The sequence below is a fragment of the Saccopteryx leptura genome, chromosome 3 (genome assembly GCF_036850995.1).
Source record: "Saccopteryx leptura isolate mSacLep1 chromosome 3, mSacLep1_pri_phased_curated, whole genome shotgun sequence".
Lineage (NCBI taxonomy): Eukaryota > Metazoa > Chordata > Mammalia > Chiroptera > Emballonuridae > Saccopteryx > Saccopteryx leptura.
The window spans coordinates 64,688,222-64,712,839 of record NC_089505.1 but is presented as its reverse complement, the minus strand read 5'-3'; positions in this window follow the sequence as shown (position 1 = coordinate 64,712,839).

Genomic DNA, 24,618 nt, shown 5'->3' with positions numbered 1-24,618 from the left:
ATGTTTGGTCTAATTCCAGTCTTCTGCTCTTGCTCTCTTTGCTTTGCCAACACGTGCACTTGGAGTTCTCCCAACCCCTCCCCTCAGGTGCAACCCCTTCCTTTATTCCTTCTTCCCTGTGCGGGGCTAGGTTCTCTCTTCTCTCCACACCCTTTCTAAATGATCTCATCCAGTGTGTGGATTAAAATACCTCCTATATGCCAATGATTTCTAAATTTGTACCTCTACCCCATTGCTTCCCCCAATTCCAGGCTCCTGTGTCTAGCTCTGTTTGGATGGCTGCTAGGGGGATCCAGTGTAAAACCTCTGGAAATGGGATTCCTGTCCTCCCAGCTCGTTTCTCCCTAAAGCCTCCCCATCACGGGGCATGGACCACCCTCATCTAAATCCTATGAGCCAAAAATGAAGTTACTGAATTTTCTTTATTGAGGTGAAATCTACATAATATAGAATTAACTGCTTTTGAATGTACATAGATGAGATTTAGTCCATTCACAATGTTGTGTGACCATCACCTCTACCAAGAATTTCCATCACCCTGAGAGGAGACCCTGCCCTCAGTCCCTAGTAACCCCTATTCTACATTCCATTTCTATGCATCTACCTATTTTGCACAGTTCATATAAACGGAATCCTACAATATGTGGTAGGATTCACAAATTGTTTGTCTTTGGGCCTTGTTTAGGGGGTATTTTACCTTGCAAGTAATTTTAAGTTTTATGTCATTGAATGTACTAATCTGTTCTTTCATGACCCCTGGGGCTCGTGTCACACTTCGCAAGGCTTCTTCTCTCTAAGATTACAAACAAGGCATAATGTCCCCTAAACAAAGCCCAGAGGCAGATGACAGACTTGAAAAAGTACCCAGGTGTGTGGTACAAACACCATTTAACTTCCTTTACTTGTGAAGCTCTTACCCTTCGGCTAAAGCAGGAAATCCCTAATTTAAAAAAAGACATGGGGCCCTGGCTGGTTGGCTTAGTACAGTGGTAGTCAACCTGGTCCCTACCGCCCACTAGTGGGCGTTCCAGCTTTCATGGTGGGCAGTAGTGGAGCAACCAAAGTATAAATAAAAAGATTTAACTATAGTAAGTTGTTTTATAAAGATTTATTGTGCCAAACTTGGCAAAAATCTGACATAAAGTACTTGGTAAGTAATTATTATTATATGCTTTAACTTGCTGTAACTATGCTTTATAAATTTTATAAAGTAAAGTTACTTCCCTACTTTATAAATCACCATTACTGTGAAACCGGTGAGCAGTTAGAAAATTTTACTACTAATGGATACAAAAGTGGATGGTAGGTATAAAAAGGTTGACTACCCCTGGCTTAGTAGATAGAGTGTAAGCAAGGCGTGCCAACGATTCAGGGTCAGGGCACAGAAGAGAAGGAGAAGTGACTGTTTCTCTCCCCCTTCCACTCTCCCTTCTCTCTCTCTTCTCTTCTTGCAGCCAGCGGCTCAGTTGGTTCAAGCATTGGCCCTGGGCACTGAGGGTAGCTCTGTTGATTTGAGCATCAGCTCCAGATGGGGGTGGCTGGGTGGATTCTGGTTGGGTTGCATGAGGGTCTCTGTCTCTCTATGTTCCCCCCCACTTAAAAAAAAAGAAAGAAAAAATATTAAATAAAAATAAAAAAGAGCCTGACCAGGCAGTGGCGCAGTGGATAGAGTGTCGGACTGGGATGTGGAGGACCCAGGTTCGAGACCCTGAGGTTGCCAGCTTGAGCGTGGGCTCATCTGGTTTGAGCAAGGCTCACCAGCTTGAGCCCAAGATTGCTGGCTCGAGCAAGGGGTCACTTGGTCTGCTGTAGCCCTCTGGTGAAGGCACATATGAGATATCAATCAATGAACAACTAAGGAGCTGCAATGAAGAAGTTATATTTCTCATCTCTCCCCCTTCCTGTCTGTCTGTCCCTATCTGTCCTTCTCTCTGTCTCTGCCACACACACACACACACACACACACACACACACACACACACACACACAAATGGATAGCCTGGCCGGTTGTCAGTTAAGAGTGTTGTCCCAAAACAACAAAGTTGTGGGTTCAATCCCCAGTCTGGGCACACATGGTAAGCAATCAAAAAATGCACGATTGAGTGAAACAACAAATGATTCCCTTCCCCCTCCCCTCTCTCTTCCTTTCTCTCTCTTGTCGCGAACCGGCCTTGATGAGTCTATTTCAGGGTCTCAAGTGGGAAAAGGTATGAAATTGAATTAAAGGTAGACAGAGACTTAAAGATATATACACACTGGATGGGTTTGGGAGGACGCCATGGCTTGCCAACAGTCACTACTGTTCCTGAGCCGCAACATGGCTGCCCCGAGAGAAGCATTCATCTTTATTCATGGAAAAACGTGGTCCATTATTAGCAATTCAATTGAGTTTCTAAGGCAACTCAAAGACAACCCCCACCATACCATTCAAGTCTAACTTTACACCAATAAGAAACTAGCTTCCAGCTATTCTGGGGAATATGGGCGGGATGAGGGAGAATCAAGCACAGCTTCCTGCAACTCAATCAGGCAGGTGAGGTGGGGGGTTGGGCCCAACACATCTGTCCTCTAGATATCCAGTCTGCAAAATACCCTATTTATATTTTGGTCCCCAACAGATCCCCCTTTTGTATTTTTTAAAACTTCAATTCGTGTGCTGTGATACATACTCATCTGAATTCCCATGTTCTGATTTGGAGGCAGACTAGAAAGATATAAAGTAAACAACAAAATTAAAATAGCCAATGCTAACAGATACTATAACAAGTGTCCTTCTACAATGAAGTAATTAAAGCCTATTAGATTATCAAGCAAAGTCTTAACTAATACAACAGGATCTAAAATAAAATTCTTACAGTCTTAAATGTCCTTAACATGTTAATGTAATTTCACCAAGTTGATGTTGACATCATTACTGCTTCACATTATTTGTAAATGCAACCCAACCCCACTTCAGTCTGAGAACTGTCCCAAGGAGCAGGAGTCACACACATTCAGGAAAAGCCCACAAGGCTGGAGTTGTGGTCACATTTCCACACTTTGTAGCTAGAGTCCAAGTCCCAATGACCACTGCTTCTAGCTGGCAGTGATTCAGGTAGACTGGAAGAGCCATCTGCAGCATGTAGGGAGACAGAGCTTCCGTTTTCTTTAAACTGGAGAGATGAACCCAGGAGGCCTTTCCCTGGAACTTTGCAGCTGTGGGGTGGTGAATAGAACCTTGGAATACACTATGCTGGGTGGCAGAGGTAAATTTGTAACAGAAGTTGGCAAAAAGGAGAGAGAGAGCTCTAAATTAGGAGTAGGTCCCAGCCTAAAATAGGCATGGGGCACTGAGGCAAGAAGAATAAAACAACGCTATATATTAAACAAAGCAGTGGAAAATAAGACTATCAACACCCACAACAAAGATCTTTGAGGGATGAATAAAAACCTGAATATTCAGGCAAGGCATAGTAAGTGGCCCTCGTGTCCATAAGAAATGAAATCAATTTACCTGCTACTTGGAAGAAATACCCTAGGCTCATCCACAGTGATGTGAGATGGGGCCAATGGCCCTGGGCACCTTTAGCCTTCAGTGGCAAGTCCCAGCAGGCTGGGCAAGGTCAGGTCACAGGTGGCTGGAGCAGGGCTGGAGGAGACTGAACCCTCCCTTAGAGGAGCAAGGGGGCAGCTTACCTTCCAGTGTACCTTTTTCCCACAGCAAAGATATGTCCTTGGTGGGGGCTGAGAAGCCAGGCAGGTTTTAGTTCAATGACCTTTCTTTCCACTCTTGAAGCAGGGCCCTGATGGAGGCTTATGAGGCCCCTTTGGGGCATTGGAGCCTTTAAGGGCATATGCCAAGAGCTGGTATTTTGCCTGATCTCTTTGGGCTCTGTCTGCCTTTTCTGTTCCTCTTGGTCATTATAGACCTTAAAAACCATGCTCAGAAGATCTCGCTGAGGGGTTTGAGGGTCCTTATCCACCTATATAAACTTTTTCCGTATATCTGGAGCTGATTGGAAAAAGACAAAACAGCGTTATTAGCTGGATCAAGTAAAAGAGGGTAGAAGTTTGCAGGAGAAAGAGGTTTGGCATCTCTTGTAGGATTCCAGAGTCTCTCAGCTGTTGAATAATCCTGTACATTAGCATTCAAAAGAAATTTTTTAAAGTAAAAAGCAGATAAAGAAGATTTTTCCAGAGTTCCATGATATGACTCCCTCTTTTATATTTTTTAAAATTGACCTTTAAATATTTGCTGGGTACACTTTAATAATACCTTGACTTAAAAGATTGTAAGAAATACTCATAATTTGAAAGGTTTGACAAAATATAGTAAATGCTTTTCCTACATATGTAGGATTATTGTCAATTTTAATCAGTTTAGGAAGTACTAAAATAGAAAATACACAAAAACGAGATAAAACATGCTTAGTAGCCTTACTTATTCTGGTAGAGGCTACTATAAATCTAGAATAAGTATCCACTGTAACGTGGACAAAGGATCGTTTGCCAAGTGAAGGTATATGAGTAACATTTATTTGCTAAGATTGTCCTGGTAGGAGTCCTTGACAGTTAACCCGTAATGAGGGGACAGATTGTAGTATAGGACACTTTGGACAGGATTTAACAATCTGCAGCAAGGGCATTCCCTTGTGCTAAAGCTCCAGGGAGCATAGAGTGAGCTCGAATATGTCCCATAAAATATTGGACTCTATGTTGACATACAAGTCTTTAAAGAAGGAGAAATTGCTGAAATAGTTCCTTATTAGCATTTGTCCCTAAGACAGCAGTCTCTATAGTGGAAACAACCATAAGTAAATATCTGCTGTCTGTATATAGATTAAAGGAGGAACATGGCAAATGCTGAAAAGCCATGATAATGGCATGTAATTCTATGCTTTGAGCTGATTAAGGCAACTGTTTCAGTATAAACTTGTCCATTGATTATTAAGCCTGCTATTCCTGAGCTAGACCCATCAGTAAAGATTGTAGGTGCTTCAGGAATAGGCTCATTAATAATTGTCTTAGGAAAGTCAAATGTAGTAACTAATGAAAATTGAACTATTTTATCAGTTGGGTAGTGAGAATCAATTTGGCCTATAGAATTTGCAAAAGCAATTTGCCATTTTGTGGAAGTTTCCCAGAGCCATTGTTGTTGATCTTTTGAAAAGGAACAACAATAATTTGAGGCTCAAAACCTATAAGCTGTAAAAGTCGCCTATGCCCTCTGATACTCAAGGAGGCAACAAGATCAAAATACGGAGATAAAACTTTCTTAGGAGTAACAGCTAAATGAATCTGTTCAATAGGACCTGAAGCTTGCCACAATAGTAAAGTAATAGATTCTTCAGGATTTATGTGTTTTATTTGTGCTTGCTGCAAGGCCTTTTCTACAAGCTGTAAAGCTTGCTGTCCCACAGTTGGAAGTAGCCAAGGAGAAGCTGGTTCAGCCAAGTCTCTAAGAATATCAAAAAGAGGCTTCAGTTCCCCGGTAGTTAATTTCAAGGAAGGTCTAAGCCAATTATTGTCTCAACAATTTCTGAAAATCATTTAAAGTTTGCAAATGATTTGTCTTGATTTCTAGTTTCTGTGGACAAATTTGTCATCCCTTAATCCTAAATAAGAGAAAGGTAAAGATTGCTGTACTTTTTCTGGAGTTATATAAAATCCTGATTATTTCAAAGAATATTCTAATTGTTGCAAAATGGTCAGCACAGTGTCTTTATCTAGATGAGCAACAAGAATATCATAGACGGGAGTCCTAGCTGGAGAGGACCTATAATCTCTATAGTTTTATTTATTGCTCTCAAATCTTGCAATAGCCTCTAGTTTCCTGATTTCTTTTTAATAAAAAATATAGGTGTATTCCATGGGCTATTAGAAGGTCTAATGTGCTTTAGCTGTAACTGCTCTTGTACCAATCGAACAGCTGCTTTAAGTTTCTCCTGAGAAAGGAGCTATTGGTCTACCTATACAGGATTATTTGATTTCTAAGTAATTGGATCTGCACAATGCATTATTGGGGTAGCAGGAGCTGCTAAAGTCCCTATGCTAAATTTTCATACTCTAACCCTTGATTAAGCATTTGAGTACTGACCAATTATTAGGACTTATTAGTAATGAGCCTATATTTTTCAAAATATCTCTATTCTATTAATTAATAGGCAATTTAAAGAGTACATTAAGGCTAAGAAATTCCAGTGTGACTTTCATTATTTTTCTATAGTAAAAAAAAAATCTTTATACTTTTATTATGCAAATCCTTGCAGCAGCTGCAACTTTAGCTTGGAGCAGCCTGGCTAAATTAGCAAGTCTTTAGAATCTACTTTCTATTTTACTTAAATTTAAATGAGCATGCTTTATTTGTTCCTCTTAAAATTAAAAAATTGTAGGGATAAAATTATTTTAATTTTTCAAAATTAGAGCCAGCATTTCCAATTTTTTTTGTGTGTGTATTTTTCTGAAGCTGGAAACAGGGAGAGATAGACAGACTCCTGCATGCTCCCGACCGGGATCCACCGGCACGCCCACCAGGGGGCGACGCTCTGCCCACCAGGGGGCGATGCTCTGCCCCTCCGGGGCATCGCTCTGTTGTGACCAGAGCCACTCTAGCACCTTGGCAGAGGCCAAGGAGCCATCCCCAGCTCCTGGGCCATCTTTGCTCCAATGGAGCCTCGCTGCAGGAGGGGGAGAGAGAGACAGAGAGGAAGGAGAGGGGGAGGGGTGGAGAAGCAGATGGGTGCTTCTCCTGTGTGCCCTGGCCGGGAATTGAACCCGGGACTTCTGCACGCCAGGCCAACGCTCTACCACTGAGCCAACCAGCTAGGGCAGCATTTCCAATTTTTGCATGCAAGAACTTAATTCAGGCCTTTAAAAAATCACATTTAGACATTAAACAAAGACTTCACAAACAATAATCACACAAATAGAATGAAACTCAGGATTTCAAAGATTAGAAAGCTGCCTGCTTGATTTTACCTAGGACTTTTTTAAGAGGGAGCCTAAGAAGGATAAAACCAAACAGATTTCAAGGCGGCTGCATGAAATTCTGTTTAGTCATACTCAAACAGGTGTTCCCTTCACCCTCTTTCTCAGGCAAAGAATAGGAAAGAAATAAAATGATAGATAAGAGGATTGTAGCTAAAACATTAAAGAGCTAAAACATTAAAGAAAATTAGACAATAATAAGAAAAAGCTGTAATTTTGAAAAGCACCTGGGTCTTCTAATCATTCTCAACTTCTAATAGCTGCTGCAACCAGCAGCCTAGACTAATCACGTGGAACTGTGGGCTGCTGAAAGCCTCCATCTCAACCCCAGCGGAGCAGCAGACTTAGTTGATCTGGGCAGGTCTCCGCTGTTTGCCTCCCTGAATTACCCACCCTTTGGCTACAGCTGCCACCTGTGGGGGCCGTCTATGCTTGGAGATTAGATGCGGAGTGGCATGCCTTTGCTGAGCAAGTAAGAGCTGCCTATTGAAAGGCACAGGTGGCTGCGGGCCCCTATGAGTCTGGCACGCTCTACCGTGAGCTCGGCATCTGGAGCAGCCTGGGCACCATCCGCTGCTCTGCCCGCTTGCCTGCACCTGGGCACCGTGGTGCCAAGCTGAACTGTGCCCCTCCCGCAGCCACTCCTACTGCCACCACGGCCTCTCTCAATCCTTTGTCCCTCGGCATTATATTTAGACTTACACTAGTTCGCCTAGTGCTTCCCTTTCTTACAGCGTGGGCAAAGGTCTGGATCCTTAGGAGCCAGCCGGGCTTGAAAAAGAGGCCAAAGATGATATTCGGGGGGGGGAGCAAGGCAGTTTCTAGCAAAATGCCCTGAATCCCCACATTGGAAACAAGATCCACGGGCATAAGTATTTCTCTGACTTTCCTCCTTTCATTTGTCCTGCCTTTTATCAAAATATTCTGGAAGCCTTGCCTTAAGCACCGTGGCAAAAGCAAGACCTCGCATATATGAAGGCCCAATATTAACACATATTCTGATATAAACTTCTTTTTCTATCACTATTCTTTCAACTGCCTGAATCAGCCGTGAAACAAATTCTTGATATTGTTCATCAGCGCCTTGCCTAATATTGCTGAATTCCTCTGTTTTGGCCCCTGTATCTCGAGTGTGATCCAAAGCCCGCCAGAGTGGGGATATCCAAGGGCCTGAGACAAAGACTTTGGGAGCAGAGGGCTGTGGAGCCGCCAAGTTTGAAATGGCCACAGCCACGATATTCCCATCTCCCGAGTTATTCTCAGACTCCAAGTTCTCATATTTACATTCCTCTGTTTCTACTTCATTCTGATCAAACAACTTCTCAAACAAAAGCATTTGTACAAAAAGAAAACAGTCCCTCACTTTTGAACCTATTTGTCCTATAGTTATTTTTCTCCCAAATTACTTTATTATTATACTTTCCCCCAAAACTCTATTTTCAAGCTTTGCTTCTTAAAAGCTTTACTTACGGCCCTGGCCGGTTGGCTCAGCGGTAGAGCGTCGGCCTAGCGTGTGGAGGACCCGGGTTCGATTCCCGGCCAGGGCACACAGGAGAAGCGCCCATTTGCTTCTCCACCCCTCCGCCGCGCTTTCCTCTCTGTCTCTCTCTTCCCCTCCCGCAGCCGAGGCTCCATTGGAGCAAAGATAGCCCGGGCGCTGGGGATGGCTCTGTGGCCTCTGCCTCAGGCGCTAGAGTGGCTCTGGTCGCAACATGGCGATGCCCAGGATGGGCAGAGCATCGCCCCCTGGTGGGCAGAGCGTCGCCCCTGGTGGGCGTGCTGGGTGGATCCCCAGTCGGGCGCATGCGGGAGTCTATCTGACTGTCTCTCCCCGTTTCAGAAAAATGGAAAAAAAAAAAAAAAAAAAAAAAAAAGCTTTACTTACTCGTGCACACACCTCTGGGGAGTTTTCATTACCTCTCTTTTTTCCCTTTCTCGATGGCGACACATTTGGGGGCCAACTGTCCCGAACCATCCGCGAAGAGTCTATTTCAGGGTCTCGAGCGGGAAAAGGTATGAAATTGAATTAAAGATAGAGACTTAAAGATATATACACACTGGATGGGTTCAGGAGGATGCCATGGCTTGCCAACAGTCACTACTGTTCCTGAGCTGCGATGTGGCTGCCCCTAGAGAAGCACTGGTCTTTATTCATGGAAAAATGTGGTCCATTATTAGCAATTCAATTGAGTTTTCAAGGCAACTCAAAAGACAACCCCCACCATACCATTCAAGTCTAACTTTACACCAATAAGAAACTAGCTTCCAGCTCTTCTGGGGAACATGGGCGGGATGAGGGAGAATCAAGCACAGCTTCCTGCAACTCAATCAGGCAGGTGAGGTGGGGGTTGGGCCCAACACGTCTGTCCCCTAGATATCCAGACCACAAAATACACTGTTTATATTTTGGTCCCCAACACTCTCTGTCTTAAAAAAAAATCAGTAAACATTAGCCCTGGCTGGATAGCTTGGTTAGTTGAAGCATTGTGTGGGAACACGAAGGTTGTCGGTTCGATTCCCCAGTTAGGACACATAGAGGAGCAGCTCGATGTTCCTGTCTCTCTTTCTCCACATATAATAATGATAATAATAAATAAATAAAAAAGATGGTAAAACATACAAACAGAAAGTTCACAGAAAATAATACCCCAAATATTTGATAAACATTGGAAATGATGCTTGATCTTGTGCTTAAAGAAATGCAAATTACAAGAGAAAATTGTAAGCCTGTCAGATTGCAAAGAGAAAAACAATAATAATGCAATGCTGTGAGTGTGGGGGGACCAGGCGTCTTCTTACTCCTGGGAAAGGTGTATATGATACAGTTTTTCAGGAGGACCATTTAGCAAGAAGGGCTGTGTGGAGGCTCTAGCGCTGGCTACCTGGGTTCCAGTTTCCGGTTTGCTTTTAGCTATGTGGCCTTGAGCAAGTTAATTTTTCTTTATGTGCTTCAGTCTCCTCCTCTGCAAAATGGGGAGAATAATAGCGCCATCCTGAAGGCTTATTGTGAGGATTAAATGAGATAATAGCATAAAGAGCCTGGGACCCTGAATGGAGCAGGGGCTGTGAAAATAGAGAAGGAGTGAATTCAGTTGTGTATTTAGCCAAATGGTCTTTGCTGAACACGTACTATAATCAGGAACATGTCCTAGATCCCCAAGCCACAGCCTCAAATAGGACAGATTCCCCACTGTGGTCTAGGTCCCCCTCTCTACTTTCAGAGTCCTTGACACTACTTTTTATTTGTAATGCTGTCTGTTGGACTCTGGGATGTGCCCCAGTGTTAGCATAAGACTTAGGACAGAGAATGAAACATAAATATGAACATATGTTGGACAGATTTAGTAGCTCAGGGCCCACAAATATATATTCAGAAACCTGCATTCTCTAACAATTCTCTAACTCCAGCGCTATTACCTGACTGGCAAACTCCTGTAAATGTTGGCGTTCAGTTACCTCATTAAACAATCCTTGCAGGTCCCCTCTCACCCAGAGAAAAGTTCCAAGTGCCTGCCACGGGCTACAAAACCTGGCAATAACCTACCCTGTCCCACCACCTGCTCTTTCTCCATCTTTCTTCTTAACTCTTCCTTATTCCTTCTGCCCCTGTCACAGCAGCATCTTTGTTATTCCTCAAACACGTCGTGCAGACTCCAGCCTCAGGGCCTTTGCACTGGCTATTCTTGCTGCTTGGGATGTTGTTTTGAATATTCACATGGTCACTCCCTCATCTTCTTTAAGTCATTGCTCAAACATCATCTACATTAGCCTCTCTTCAGCACACAGTAAAATATTACCCCCCAACACACTTTTTCCCTTTGTCCTCCTTTCCTGCTTTATTTTCTCTGTATAACGACTGTGTATTACCCTGTAATATATTATATATCTTTTTTATTCATTTATACCTTCTCTATCTGCACAGTAGAGTGTCAGCTCTCGGGGGGGGAGGTAGAAAGTTTCATTTGTCATGTTCATTGCTGCCTCTCCTGTACCTCGGTTTCATGATACAAGTAAGGTATTCATGACACATGGTGCAGAGATTGGGCTAATTTTTTTTATTTGTAAAGCTTTCTTACATCTCAGCAAAAAAGACACAACACCCTCTAATAAAATTAAAAACAGGTATAAAGTATGAATAGAAAATCACAGAAAAAATTATTTAATTTTTATTTAAAAAATTTTAAAACTCACTAGCTTTGTGCCTTTAGGCAAGAGATTTAACCTTTCTGGTCCTCAATTTTCCTGACTGTAAAATCCAGGAGCTTCTCAATAAATGTTTGTTGAATGAAATAACAACTGAATTAATAAATTAATGTCTAACTCATGAACTGTTATAAAAATTAAGTGACTTAGTATAGATATAGGGCTTAGAATATTGTCTAGCATATAGCAAGCCCTATGTAAATGATAGCAATTCCTGCTTTAAAAAATAGTTCTGGCTCTGGCCAATGGCTCAGTGTCAGCCTGGTGTATGGACGTCTTGGGTTCAATTCCTGGTCAGGGCACACAGGAGAAGTGCCCATCTGCTTTCCCCCCTCCTTCTTTCCCTTCTTTCCCTCTTGCCCTACTGCAGCCAGTGGCTCGATTGGCTCCAGCGTGGCCCCTGGCGCTGAGGATAGCTCTGTTGGAGTGCATCAGCCTCGGGTGCTAAAAATAGCACAGTACTTGAGAGCATTGACCCAAGATGGGGTTGCTGGGTGTATCCTTGTCGGTTAGCATGTGGAGTCTGCCTCACTATCTCCCCTTCTCTCACTTATTAAAAAAATAATACTAGTGTGGTTATTATATGCATCCTTTTAGATTCCTTCTGGTGTCACTCCCTCCAGGAAGCCTTCCCTGGTGAGGCCAGATGGAATCAGTTACTCAGGGCCCCCAAAGCCCTTTATACAGTTTTCTCTTTATACCTTGACAAAACATGTCCTAATCAGCATATTCCATATTTCATGCCCCATGCCAAGGATCAGAACACATCTTCATGATAATTATGGGGCATCTCTCCCTGATTGTAAACAGGCTGGCCTAGCCTGTCACAGACACTGCACTGAGCTCCTAAAAGCAGAGCCTGTTTTGCTCACTCAGTTATGCCCAGCACGTCGCCCGGAGCCTGGAACAAGGAAACGTCTCAGTTAGTATTGGTGGGTAAATAAATGAACCATTCTGCTGCCTGCTTCTTGGTTTGGAATGCGCAGAAGCCCAGGGATGTGCGATGGAGCCCCAGGGATTCACAAACTCGTGGCAATTCTTTAAAACATTCATCACCACACTTAGCTACAATTTTTTTTCTTGTGATGAAAACTTGTGAGATTTACTCTTTTAGCAACCTTCAAATATGCAATGCAATATTGTTAACTGTAGTCACTATGTTGTACATTGAGTCCCCAGGATTTAGTTATCTTATCACTGGAAGTTTATATCTTACCACTTTCACCCATTTTGCCCATCCCCACTCTGCCTCTGGCAACCACCAGTCTGTTCTCTGTATTTATGAGTTGTTTTTGTTTGTTTGCTTGTTTTGGTTTTTAAGTGAGAGGAGGGGAGATAGGCAGGGCATATGCCCTGCCTAGGATCCACCTGGCAGCCCCTGTCTGGGGCTGATGCTTAGACCAACTGAGCTACTCTCAGAGCCCGGGGCCAAAGCGCGGACCAATTGAACCACCTGCTGTGGGAAGGGAAGAAAGAGAGAAGGGGAAGGAGAAGGAGAGAAGTAGATAGTCGCTTCTCTTGTGTGCCCTGACTGGGGATCAAACCCAGGACATTCACATGCTGTGCCAATGCTCTATCCACTGAAGCAACTGGCCAGGGCCTGCTTTTTTATTTTTTGCTTTATTTTAGAGGGAGAGAGGGAGTGAGATGAGGAGCATCAACTCATAGTTGAGTCACTTTTTTTTTAGTGGTTCATTAATTGCTTTTCATATGTGTCTTGACATGGAGGTGGGGGCTGGGAGGGGAGGCTCAAGACAGTGACCATGTACTCAAGCCAGTTATTTTTAGGCTTAAGCCAGTGACCTTGGGAACACATCAACGATCCCATGCTCAAGCCAGAGAGCCTGCACTCAAACTGGTGACCTTGGGGTTTCCAACATGAGGCCTCAGCATCCCAGGTCAACTATATACTGAGCCATCACTGGTCAGGCTGTTATTTATTTATTTATTTAAGATTACACATATAAGCAAGATCATATGGTATTTGTCTTTCTTTCTCTTTCTCTGTTTTATGTCACTTAGTATAATCCCTATAATCCCGTCAAGATCCATTCACATTGTTTCAAATGGCAGTATTTTCTTTTTTACAGCTGACTAACATTTCATTGTATATATACACCACATCTTTATCCATTCATCTATCGATGGATAGTTAGATTGTTTCCATGTCTTGACTATTTTAAATAATGCTGCAATGAACATTGGATGATATATCTTTTCAAATTAGTGTTTTGTTTCCTTCAGATAAATACCCAAAAGTGGAATTGTTAGATCAGGTAGAAATGCTATTTTTAATTATTTGAGTAACTTTCATACTGTTTTCCACAGTGGCTGCACCAATTTACATTACACATGAAAAATATAAAAAAAAATTAATTGATTGATTTTAGCAAAAGAGGAAGGGAGGAAGAGAGAGAGAGAGAGAGATAGGAACATCAACCTGTTCCTGTATGTGCCATGACCTGGGATTGAACCGGCAACCTCGGTGCTTCAGACGATGCTCTAACCAACTGAGCTATCCAACCATGGTGGCAAATATTTTTGATTGCTAATTTAACTTCATCTTTTGAGGAAAAGGTCATCTTTGTATTAAAATGGACAATGTTATCTATTGAAGTCTAATGTGAATGTTTGATGCCATAATACGACCAGAGAAATCTCTAACAACGTGGTTCCTAAAACCCCTAGATGAGAGCATACGTTTTCTTTCTTTTTGGCATTTATAAAGGAAGAGTCCTGGTTGTTTGTGGTCAGTTGGTGCTTAATAGAAAAGCAGATCCACAGTGAGTGACATGGGGTCAGGCAGTGATTATGGAGGTTGAACCTTGAGCAATCATAGGCAGAAGGGATGGTGGAAACGCTGAAAAGTTACTATCCAGGGAGCAGGAGGGTTGCCAGAGCAAAATTCTATGAAGGTCAGTGCCTCAGAAACTATAGTTTTGGGTTTTAAATCTTTGTAGATCAGTTAGCGGAGTAGTTGGAAAACTGGAACCTACAAGAACAACCTGGAAACTGTGAGAACAAACAGGATGCCCCATCTATCTCTTGTCACCTCCAACCTCAATTCCATGTGTGACCCGCAGGAGAATCTGGTGCCCTTCCCTCACAGGGCTTCCCAGGTGCTTGGCCCCAAATTCACAGCAGCGGGAAAAGGAAAGCCAGCAGGTGCAGGTGGGCTGAGGTCCGATGCTACCCCAAGCCAACAAGGTAACACAACTCATGAGCCATTGCACAAATAGGTCCTGCACAGACCTTCCCATTGTAATGGCTGTTGCTTCACTTCTGTTGCCTAAATCTTATGTAAATTTCTCTTTTAGATAACTCTAACCTAGAGCCATCTGGGGAAAGGTATTCTAGAATATGTAGGCTCATCTTAGCAACATTGGACAAGACAAAATCACCAGAGCCCAGTGAAGGAAATTAGTCTGCCCAAGGTTGCACAGCAACGAAGTGACAGAACAGGAACTAAGCCAGGGGACACAGTAAGGCACCTTGTTCTCAGGGAATGGCATGGGATTGTATGAGTTTAAATGTTTTGGTCCAGGAGTCAGGGTGCTGCGGAAGGAAGTCTGGCTTTGTCATTCACTTTTATAATTGTGCACTCTTATATATGTCGTCTTTCTTTCTTTCTAATTGAGAGATGAGGAGGCAGGGAGGCAGAGAGGCAGATCTTGTGCACTCTTTATTATATATATATCATATTTCTTTCTTTTTTTATTATTAAATGAGAGGTGGGGAGGCAGGGAGGCAGAGAGGCAGACTCCCACATGCACCCAAACAGGGATCCACCCAGCAAGCCCCCTACAGGGCATGCTCTGCCCATCTGAGGCCACTGCTCCATTGCTCGGCAACCAAGCTATTTCAGTGCCTGAGACAAGGCCATGGAGCCACCCTCAGCGCCCAGGGCCAAATTGCTTGAACCATTTGAGGCATGGCTGCAGGAGGAAGCAAGAGGGAGGGGGTAGAGAAAGAGTGAGGAGGGGGGGAGAAGTAGGTGTTCGCTTCTGCTGTGTGCCCTGACTGGGAATCAAACCTAGGACTTCCACATGAGGGGCCAATGCTCTACTGCTGAGCCAACCAGCCAGAACCTATATATCGTATTTCAATTAAAACGTTTGAAAAAATAAAGTTTTAGAGGGTGTCATTGTCAGGCATAGTTTGATCTAGAGGTATATGATGACATCAGGACAGTGGCATGGTTTCTCTGTGACTCTCTGAGCTTGGCCTTCCTCTGGATGCAGATGTATCTTCACAATGGCTTCTCTCATTGCCCCAAAAGAGCCTTCTGCAGCTTCCGTATCCATTCTCTCACATTTAGAGGTAAAGGTTGTCCTACTCATAACAAAAAGTCTCCAGCTTCAGTCTAATTGGACTGATTGAGTTCACGTGTCCAGCTCTTAACCAAGCGTTTGACTAAGAAAATGTAAGGTCCTGGTTGGCTTAAGCTCTGGTTACCTGGGTGACCATTTATGAGCCAATCACTGTGGCAAAGAGGTGGGGTTATGTGGATTACTTTAAGCCATTCATCCCTTGAACAAGTTCAGAGGCTGTCAACCCAATTCAAATGTTACTGGGATAGAGAGGAATAGATGTTGTGAGGGCGATCACATAGGCAAGACATTTATATTTAAAAAAGTTTTTGAAACAGTCACACAAATTTACAAGAAGGTTGTAAGTACAGTGCAAAGAACTTTTTTTCCCCCTCTAAATCCATTTTGAGAGTGAATTGCCAATGGGTGCATCATTCTGAATGTTATGCCTGAATATTATAGTGGTTCTGTCCTACAAACAAGGACATTTTACGGTAAAGACACTTTTTCCTTTTGAGTCATAAGTTTTGTATGAGACAACGTAAAGACCCACATTCCTTCAAACTGTACATTTGTTCATTTTGATCTGCATGGACTCATGGATACTTATTTTATCAAAAGGGTTATGATCTCAACCCCCAATTTTAACGTTGTTACTTAAAGTATCCCAGATTTGTTCAGTGGGAGCTTTTCAAGCTAACTGTGTCTTTCTACCTGTTCTCATCATTCTTTGAACATTTCTTTACTTTCTGACCCACGAAGATGTTCCAGGCTCATTTTGTATCTTCCCTACCCCCACTCCCCAGGAATCAGCCATTTTCCCAAAGGATAAGGAGAGGAGGGTACTTCTTTTTTTTTTTAATTTTTAAAATAATTTTATTTTTTTAATGGGGTGACATCAATAAATCAGGATACATATATTCAAAGATAACATGTCCAGGTTATCTTGTCGTTCAATTATGTTGCATACCCATCACCCAAAGTCAGATTGTCCTCTGTCACCTTCTATCTAGTTTTCTTTGTGCCCCTCCCCCTCCCCCTTTCCCTCTCCCTCTCCCCCCCCCCCCCCGTAACCACCACACTCTTATCAATGTCTCTTAGTCTCACTTTTATGTCCCACCTATGTATGGAATAATGCAGTTCCTGTTTTTTTCTGATTTACTTATTTCACTTCGTATAATGTTATCAAGATCCCACCATTTTGCTGTAAATGATCCGATGTCATCATTTCTTATGGCTGAGTAGTATTCCATAGTGTATATGTGCCACATCTTCTTTATCCAGTCATCTATTGATGGGCTTTTTGGTTGTTTCCTTGTCTTGGCCACTGTGAACAATGCTGCAATGAACATGGGGCTGCATGTGTCTTTACGTATCAATGTTTCTGAGTTTTGGGGGTATATACCCAGTAGAGGGATTGCTGGGTCATAAGGTAGTTCTATTTTCAGTTTTTTGAGGAACCACCATACTTTCTTCCATAATGGTTGTACTACTTTACATTCCCACCAACAGTGGATGAGGGTTCCTTTTTCTCCACAGCCTCTCCAACATTTGCTATTACCTGTCTTGTTAATAATAGCTAATCTAACAGGTATAATGTGGTATCTCATTGCAGTTTTTTTTTTTTTTTGTATTTTTTTTCTGAAGCTGGAAACGGGGAGAGACAGTCAGACAGACGGGATCCACCCGGCACGCCCACCAGGGGCGAAGCTCTGCCCACCAGGGGGCGATGCTCTGCCCCTCCGGGGCATCGATCTGCCGCGACCAGAGCCACTCTAGCGCCTGGGGCAGAGGCCAAGGAGCCATCCCCAGCGCCCGGGCCATCTTTGCTCCAATGGAGCCTTGGCTGCGGGAGGGGAAGAGAGAGACAGAGAGGAAGGAAGGGGTGGGGGTGGAGAAGCAAATGGGCGCTTCTCCTATGTGCCCTGGCCAGGAATCGAACCCAGGTCCCCCGCACGCCAGGCTGACGCTCTACTGCTGAGCCAACCGGCCAGGGCCTCATTGCAGTTTTGATTTGCATTTCTCTAATAACTAAAGAAGATGAGCATCTTTTCATATATCTGTTGGCCATTTGTATTTCTTCCTGGGAGAAATATCTGTTTATGTCCTCTTCTCATTTTTTTATTGGATTGTTTGTTTGTTTGTTGTTGAGTTTTATGAGTTCTTTGTATATTTTGGATATTAGGCCCTTATCTGAGCTGTTGTTTGAAAATATCATTTCCCATTTAGTTGGCTGTCTGTTTATTTTGTTATCAGTTTCTCTTGCTGAGCAAAAACTTCTTAGTCTGATGTAGTCCCATTCATTAATTTTTGTCTTCACTTCTCTTGCCTTTGGAGTCAAATTCATAAAATGGTCTTTAAAACCCAGGTCCATGAGTTTAGTACCTATGTCTTCTTCTATGTACTTAATTGTTTCAGGTCTTATGTTTAGATCTTTGATCCATTTTGAGTTAATTTTAGTACAGGGGGACAAACTGTAGTCCAGTTTCATTCTTTTGCATGTGGCTTTCCAGTTTTCCCAGCACCATTTATTGAAGAGTCTTTCTTTTCTCCATTGTGTGTTGGCCCCTTTATCAAAAATTATTTGACTATATCTATGTGGTTTTATTTCTGGGTTTTCTATTCTGTTCCATTGGTCTGAGTGTCTATTTTTCTGCCAATACCATGCTGTTTTGATTGTCGTGGCCCTATAATATAGTTTGAAGTCAGGTATTGTAATTCCCCCAAGCTTCATTCTTTTTCTTTAGGATTGCTTTGGCTATTCGGGGTTTTTTATAGTTCCATATAAATCTGATGATTTTTTGCTCCATTTCTTTAAAAAATGTCATTGGAATTTTGATGGGAATTGCATTAAATTTGTATATTGCTTTGGGTAATATGGCCATCTTGATTATATTTATTCTTCCTAACCAAGAACAAGGAATATTCTTCCATCTCATTATATCTTTTTCGATTTCCCTTAACAACGGTTTATAGTTTTCATTATATAAGTCCTTTACATTCTTTGTATGTTTATTCCTAGGTATTTTATTTTTTTTTGTTGCAATCGTGAAGGGGATTATTCTTTTGAGTTCATTCTCAAATGTTTCATTGTTGGCATATAGAAAGGCTATTGACTTCTGTATGTTAATTTTGTATCCTGCAACCTTACTGTATTGGCTTATTGTTTCTAGTAGTATTTTTGTGGATTCTTTGGGGTTTTCGATGTATAGGTTCATATCATCTGCAAAAAGTGATATTTTTACTTCTTCTTTTCCGATATGGATGCCTTTTATTTCTTTGTCTTGTCTGATTGCTGTGGCTAGAACCTCTAGTACCACATTAAATAAGAGTGGAGAGAGTGGACAACCCTGTCTTGTTCCTGATTTAAGGGGGAAAGCCTTCAGTTTAGTGCCATTTAGTATGATGTTAGCTGATGGTTTATCATATATGGCCTTTATCATGTTGAGATATTTTCCTTCTATACCCATTTTGTTGAGAGTCTTTTTTTTTTTTTGTATTTTTCTGAAGCTGGAAACGGGGAGGCAGTCAGACAGACTCCCACATGTGCCCGACTGGGATCCACCCGGCACGCCCACCAGGGGGCGATGCTCTGCCCATCCTGGGGCATCGCTCTGTCGCGATTAGAGCCACTCTAGCGCCTGGGGCAGAGGCCAAGGAGCCATCCCCAGCACCCGGGCCATCTTTGCTCCAATGGAGCCTTGGCTGCGGGAGGGGAAGAGAGAAACAGAGAGGAAGGAGAGGGGGAGGGGTGGAGAAGCAGATGGACACTTCTCCTGTGTGCCCTGGCTGGGAATCGAACCTGGGACCTCTGCACGCCAGGCCGACACTCTACCACCGAGCCAACTGGCCAGGGCCATATTTATCTTAAACATAAAATTGTGTTGTATTTTATCGAAAGCCTTTTCTGCGTCTATTGATAAGATCATGTGGTTTTTGTTCTTTGTTTTGTTGATATGGTGTATTATGTTAACCGTTTTACGTATGTTGAACCATTCTTGAGATTCTGGGATGAATCCCACTTGATCATGACGTATTATTTTTTTAATATGTTGTTGTATTCGATTTGCTAGTATTTTGTTTAGTATTTTAGCATCTGTATTCATTAGAGATATTGGTCTGTAGTTTTCTTTTTTTGTGCCATCCTTGCCTGGTTTTGGTATGAGGGTTATGTTGGCCTCATAAAATGTGTTTGGAAGTATTGCTTCTTCTTCAATTTTTTGGAAGACTTTCAGTAGAATAGAAACCAAGTCTTCTTTGAATGTTTGATAAAATTCGCTGGTATAGCCATCTAGGCCTGGACTTTTATTTTTGGGGAGGTTTTTAATGGTTTTTTCTATTTCTTCTCTACTAATAGGTCTGTTTAGGCTTTCTGCTTTTTCCTGACTCAGTCTAGGAAGGTTGTATTGTTCTAGGAATTTATCCATTTCTTCTAGGTTGTTGAATTTAGTGGCATAAAGTTTTTCATAGTATTCTACAATAATTCTTTGTATATCTACGGTGTCCGTGGTGATTTCTCCTCTTTCATTTTGGATTTTGTTTATATGAGTTCTTTCTCTTTTTTCCTTGGTAAGTCTTGCCAAGGGTTTGTCAATTTTGTTGATCTTTTCAAAGAACCAGCTCCTTGTTATATTAATTTTTTCTATAGTTTTTCTGTTCTCTATTTCATTTATTTCTGCTCTGATTTTTATTATCTCCTTTCTTCGGCTGGTTTTGGGTTGTCTTTGTTCTTCTTTTTCTAGTTCCTTAAGGTGTGAAGTTAAGTGGTTCACTTGGGCTCTCTCTTGTTTGTTCATATATTCCTGAAGTGATATGAACTTCCCTCTTATCACTGCTTTTGCTGCATCCCATAGATTCTGATATGTCGTATTGTCATTTTCATTTGTCTGTATATATCTTTTGATCTCTGCACTTATTTTTCTTTGACCCATTCATTTTTAAAAAGTATGTTGTTTAGTTTCCACATTTTTGTGGGATTTTTTCCCTCTTTTTTGCAGTTGAATTCTAGTTTCAAGGCTTTATGATCAGAAAATATGCTTGGTACAACTTTTGATTTTTCTGAATTTGCTGATGTTGTTTTTGTGGCCCAACATATGGTCAATTCTTGAGAATGATCCATGTACACTGGAGAAAAATGTATACTCAGTCACTTTGGGATGAAATGTCCTGTAGATGTCTATCATATGCAGGTGCTCTAGTGTTTTGTTTAAGGCTACTATATCTTTGTTGAGTCTCTGTTTGGATGACTGATCTAGAGCCGTCAGCAGTGTATTGAAGTCTCCAAGAATGATTGTATTTTTGTCAGTTTTTGTTTTAAGGTCAATAAGTAGTTGTCTTATATATTTTGGTGCTCCTTGGTTTGGTGCATATATATTAAGAATTGTTATGTCTTCTTGATTCAGTGTCCCCTTAGCCATTATGAAATGGCCATTTTTGTCTCTGAGTACTTTTGCTGTCTTGTAATCAGCATTATCAGATATGAGTATTACTACGCCTGCTTTTTTTTGGATGTTATTTGCTTGGAGTATTGTTTTCCAGCCTTTCACTTTGAATTTGTTTTTATCCTTGTTACTTAGATGAGTTTTTTGTAGGCAGCATACAGTTGGATTTTTTTTTATCCATTCTGCTACTCTGTGTCTTTTTATTGGTGAGTTTAATCCGTTTACATTTAGTGTAATTATTGACACTTGTGAGTTCCCTATTGCCATTTTATAGATTGCTTTCTGTTAGTTTTGTGTCTTGTTTGATCCTTCTCTTTCATTTTTCTATATTTTGTTTTTATTTGGTTGTATTCCATACATCTTTCCTCTGTTGCTATCTTTTTTAAATCATGTGCTTCTGTGGTGGTTTTTTCAATGGTGGTTACCTTTAAGTAATGAAACGGGTTCCTACCCTGTTCATTGTAGTGCACTATTTTGTGAGTACTTTTGCACTCCATCGTCCTTTGCTACTGTTAATCTCCATTCTCTCCCCCCCTTTCTTTTTGTTGTTGTCACAGTTTAAATTTGGTTTTATTGTGTTCTTCTTGGAGCTTTTACTTGTGGCTTTGTGTTTTTTTTTGTTCTTTGTATCTGATTGGAGAACACACTTTAGTAATTCCTGGAGTGGGGGTTTTCTGATGATAAATTCCCCCATCTTTTCTGTATTTGTGAATGTTTTTATTTCTCCTTCATATTTGAAGGATAGCTTTGATGGGTATAGTATTCGTGGTTGAAAGTTCCTCTCTTTCAGGACTTTAAATATTGGGGTAGGCCTGACCTGTGGTGGCACAGTGGATAAAGCGTCGACCTGGAAATGCTGAGGTCGCCTGTTCGAAACCCTGGGCTTGCCTGGTCAAGGCACATATGGGAGTTGATGCTTCCAGCTCCTCCCCCCTGTCTCTCTCTCCTCTCTCTCTGTCTCTCTCTCTCTCTCTCTCCCCCTCTCTCTCCTCTCTAAAATGAATAAACAAAATAAAAAAATTAAATAAATAAATAAAAAAATAAAAAAAAGCCTGACCAGGTGGTGGCGCAGTGGATAGAGCGTCGGACTGGGATGTGGAAGGACCCAGGTTCGAGACCCCGGGGTCACCAGCTTGAGCGTGGGCTCATCTGGCTTGAGCAAAGAGCTCACCAGCTTGGACCCAAGGTCACTGGCTCCAGCGGGGGGGTTACTCGGTCTGCTGAAGGCCTATGGTCAAGGCACATGTGAGAGAGCAATCAATGAACAACTAAGAAGTCGCAACACGCAACGAGAAACTGATGATTGATGCTTCTCATCTCTCTCCGTTCCTGTCTATCTCTGCCTGTGTAAAAAAAAAAAAATATTGGGGTCCACTCTCTTCTAGCTTGTAGAGTTTCTGTTGAGAAATCGGATGATAATCTAATGGGACTTCCTTTATATGTTGTGTTCTTCTTTTCCCTAGCTGCCTTGAGAATTTTTTCTTTGCCGTTGGTTTGTGCCAATTTCATTATGATGTGCCTTGGAGTAGGTTTGTTGGGGTTAAGAAAACTCGGAGTTCTGTTTGCTTCTTGAATTTGAGGCTTTAGTTCTTTCCACAGACTTGGGAAGTTCTCATCTATTATTTGTTTGAGTATGTTCTCCATTCCATTTTCTCTCTCTTCTCCCTCTAATATACCTATTATTCTTATGTTATTCTTTTTGATGGAGTCAGATAATTCCTGTAGGGCTATCTCATTTTTTTAAATTTTTGAGTCTCTTTCTTCTTCTCTCTGTTGTGCCTCAAGTTGCTTGTCTTCTATTTCACTAATCCTACCTTCTATCTGGCCTGTTCTATTAGCTAAGCTTGTTACCTCGTTTTTCAGCTCGTGAATTGAGTTTTTCATCTCTGTTTGATTTGTTTTTATAGTTTCAATTTCCTTGGAAATATATTCTTTGTGTTCATTGCCTTGTTTTCTGAGCTCCCTAAATTGCCTTTCTGTGTTTTCTTGTATATCTCTCAGTATTTTTAGGATTTCTATTTTAAATTCTCTGTCATTTAACTCCAAGGTTTCCAATATATTACATTTTTTCTCCATAGATTTTCCCTCATCTATCTGTGTTACCTCTCTTTCTTTTGTATCCATGATATTCGATTTTCTCTTCCTTAATGGCATCTGAGGGTGGTTTTGTTGATAGTTTTAATGAGATTTAATAAAGAATAAAAAGTTAAAAAAATAAAAATCAAAAAGAATTGTTTTTTTTTTAAAAATTAATAATTAAATAAAAAATAAAATAAAATTAAAATTAAAAAAAGAAAATTATTCCCCCCCTCCTTTTTTCCTCTCCTCTCCTCTCCCCTCTTTCTTGAGAAAATCTTGTGGTGAACTGTGAATTTTATTGTACTAATTAGAACAAACAATGCCTGTAATGGAGGGCCTGAATTGGGGAGAAGTAATAAAGGGGCAAAAAAAACACACCAAAAAAACAAAACTAAACACAGAAATAAAGGGGGTGTGGACCCACAAAAAGCAAATAAGGAAAAAATTTGGGTCAAGAATAAAATGATTTGCTTTTAGGTGTTGGTTGACTAAGAGTTATGATGAGAGGAATAACAGGGAAACAGGAAAATGAGGGGACAAATTAAAAAATTACTATTGTATTTAGTGGAATAAGAACTAGATAAAATGGAGAGCCAGGGATGGGAGCACTGCTAGTGAGTTAAAAAGGTGAAGTAAAAAAACCCCAAAATGCCACAAACATAAGTTTGAGTCCCAGATAAGATAATTTGTTCGTTATTGAGGTTTGAATGAGAGGAGATGTAAAGGAGAAAGGAAGAAACTAATATAGAGGGAGAAAAGAAAGAGAGAGAGAGAAAAAAAGAGGGAACCACTAAAAGAAGAAAAAAGAAAAAAGAGGAGAGAGAGAGAGAATTAAGGGTTTTGGAGTGCAACCCTCATAGAGAGAAAGGAAGAGGAAAGAAAAGATAATGGGAGATGTAACACTTATGGGTAGTGTAGTTCAAGGAGAGGAGAGAGTAAGACTGGCAGAGAGTTAAATGACCAAATTGGAGGAGGAAAAAAAAAATCAAGAATGAAGATCAGAGAAACAAACGAACAAATATAATAAAATGGGATAGGTTATAAAGTCTGCAGATTATTCTTGATTTTGAAAGGTTATCTTCTTGCTTTTCCTTTTCTCTTCCTCTTCCTGGTTGGTGACTCTGTACCCCGGGTTCTGCCCCTTTGGCACGCTCAGGTAGAGTTTTGCAGTTGATAAGTCTCTATGGTGATGTCATGTATCGTGCTTCAGTCTCGTTGGCAGTTGAGGCTCATTAGCATTTATAGGCTCCGACAGTGAGAGAGTCTGTGTTTCTGGAGCCTCTCTCCTAGTCTTTTCTTTCTCAATTAGTAGCCTGATAATCCAGCTATGGGGTTGCTGCTGCCTCTGCCTGGATAGTAAGAGGTTCAAAGAGCTGGCACTCTATTCCCACTCAGCACAGGGCTCTGGGTAAGGCTCAGTCAGTCAGAGCTGCTAGCATAATCAGGCCGGGCTTCCGCCCACTCAAAGACCTCTGGTTCTGCCACTCTGTCCGGTAACAGGGGCGGGCGCCCACTCCTGGGGCACTTGGAGGAAACTCTCGCTCACTTTCTCTGTGCAGACCAGGATATCAGGCCGGAAGTCTCACACTCTGAGTGAAACCCCCACCCACACGGAAAAG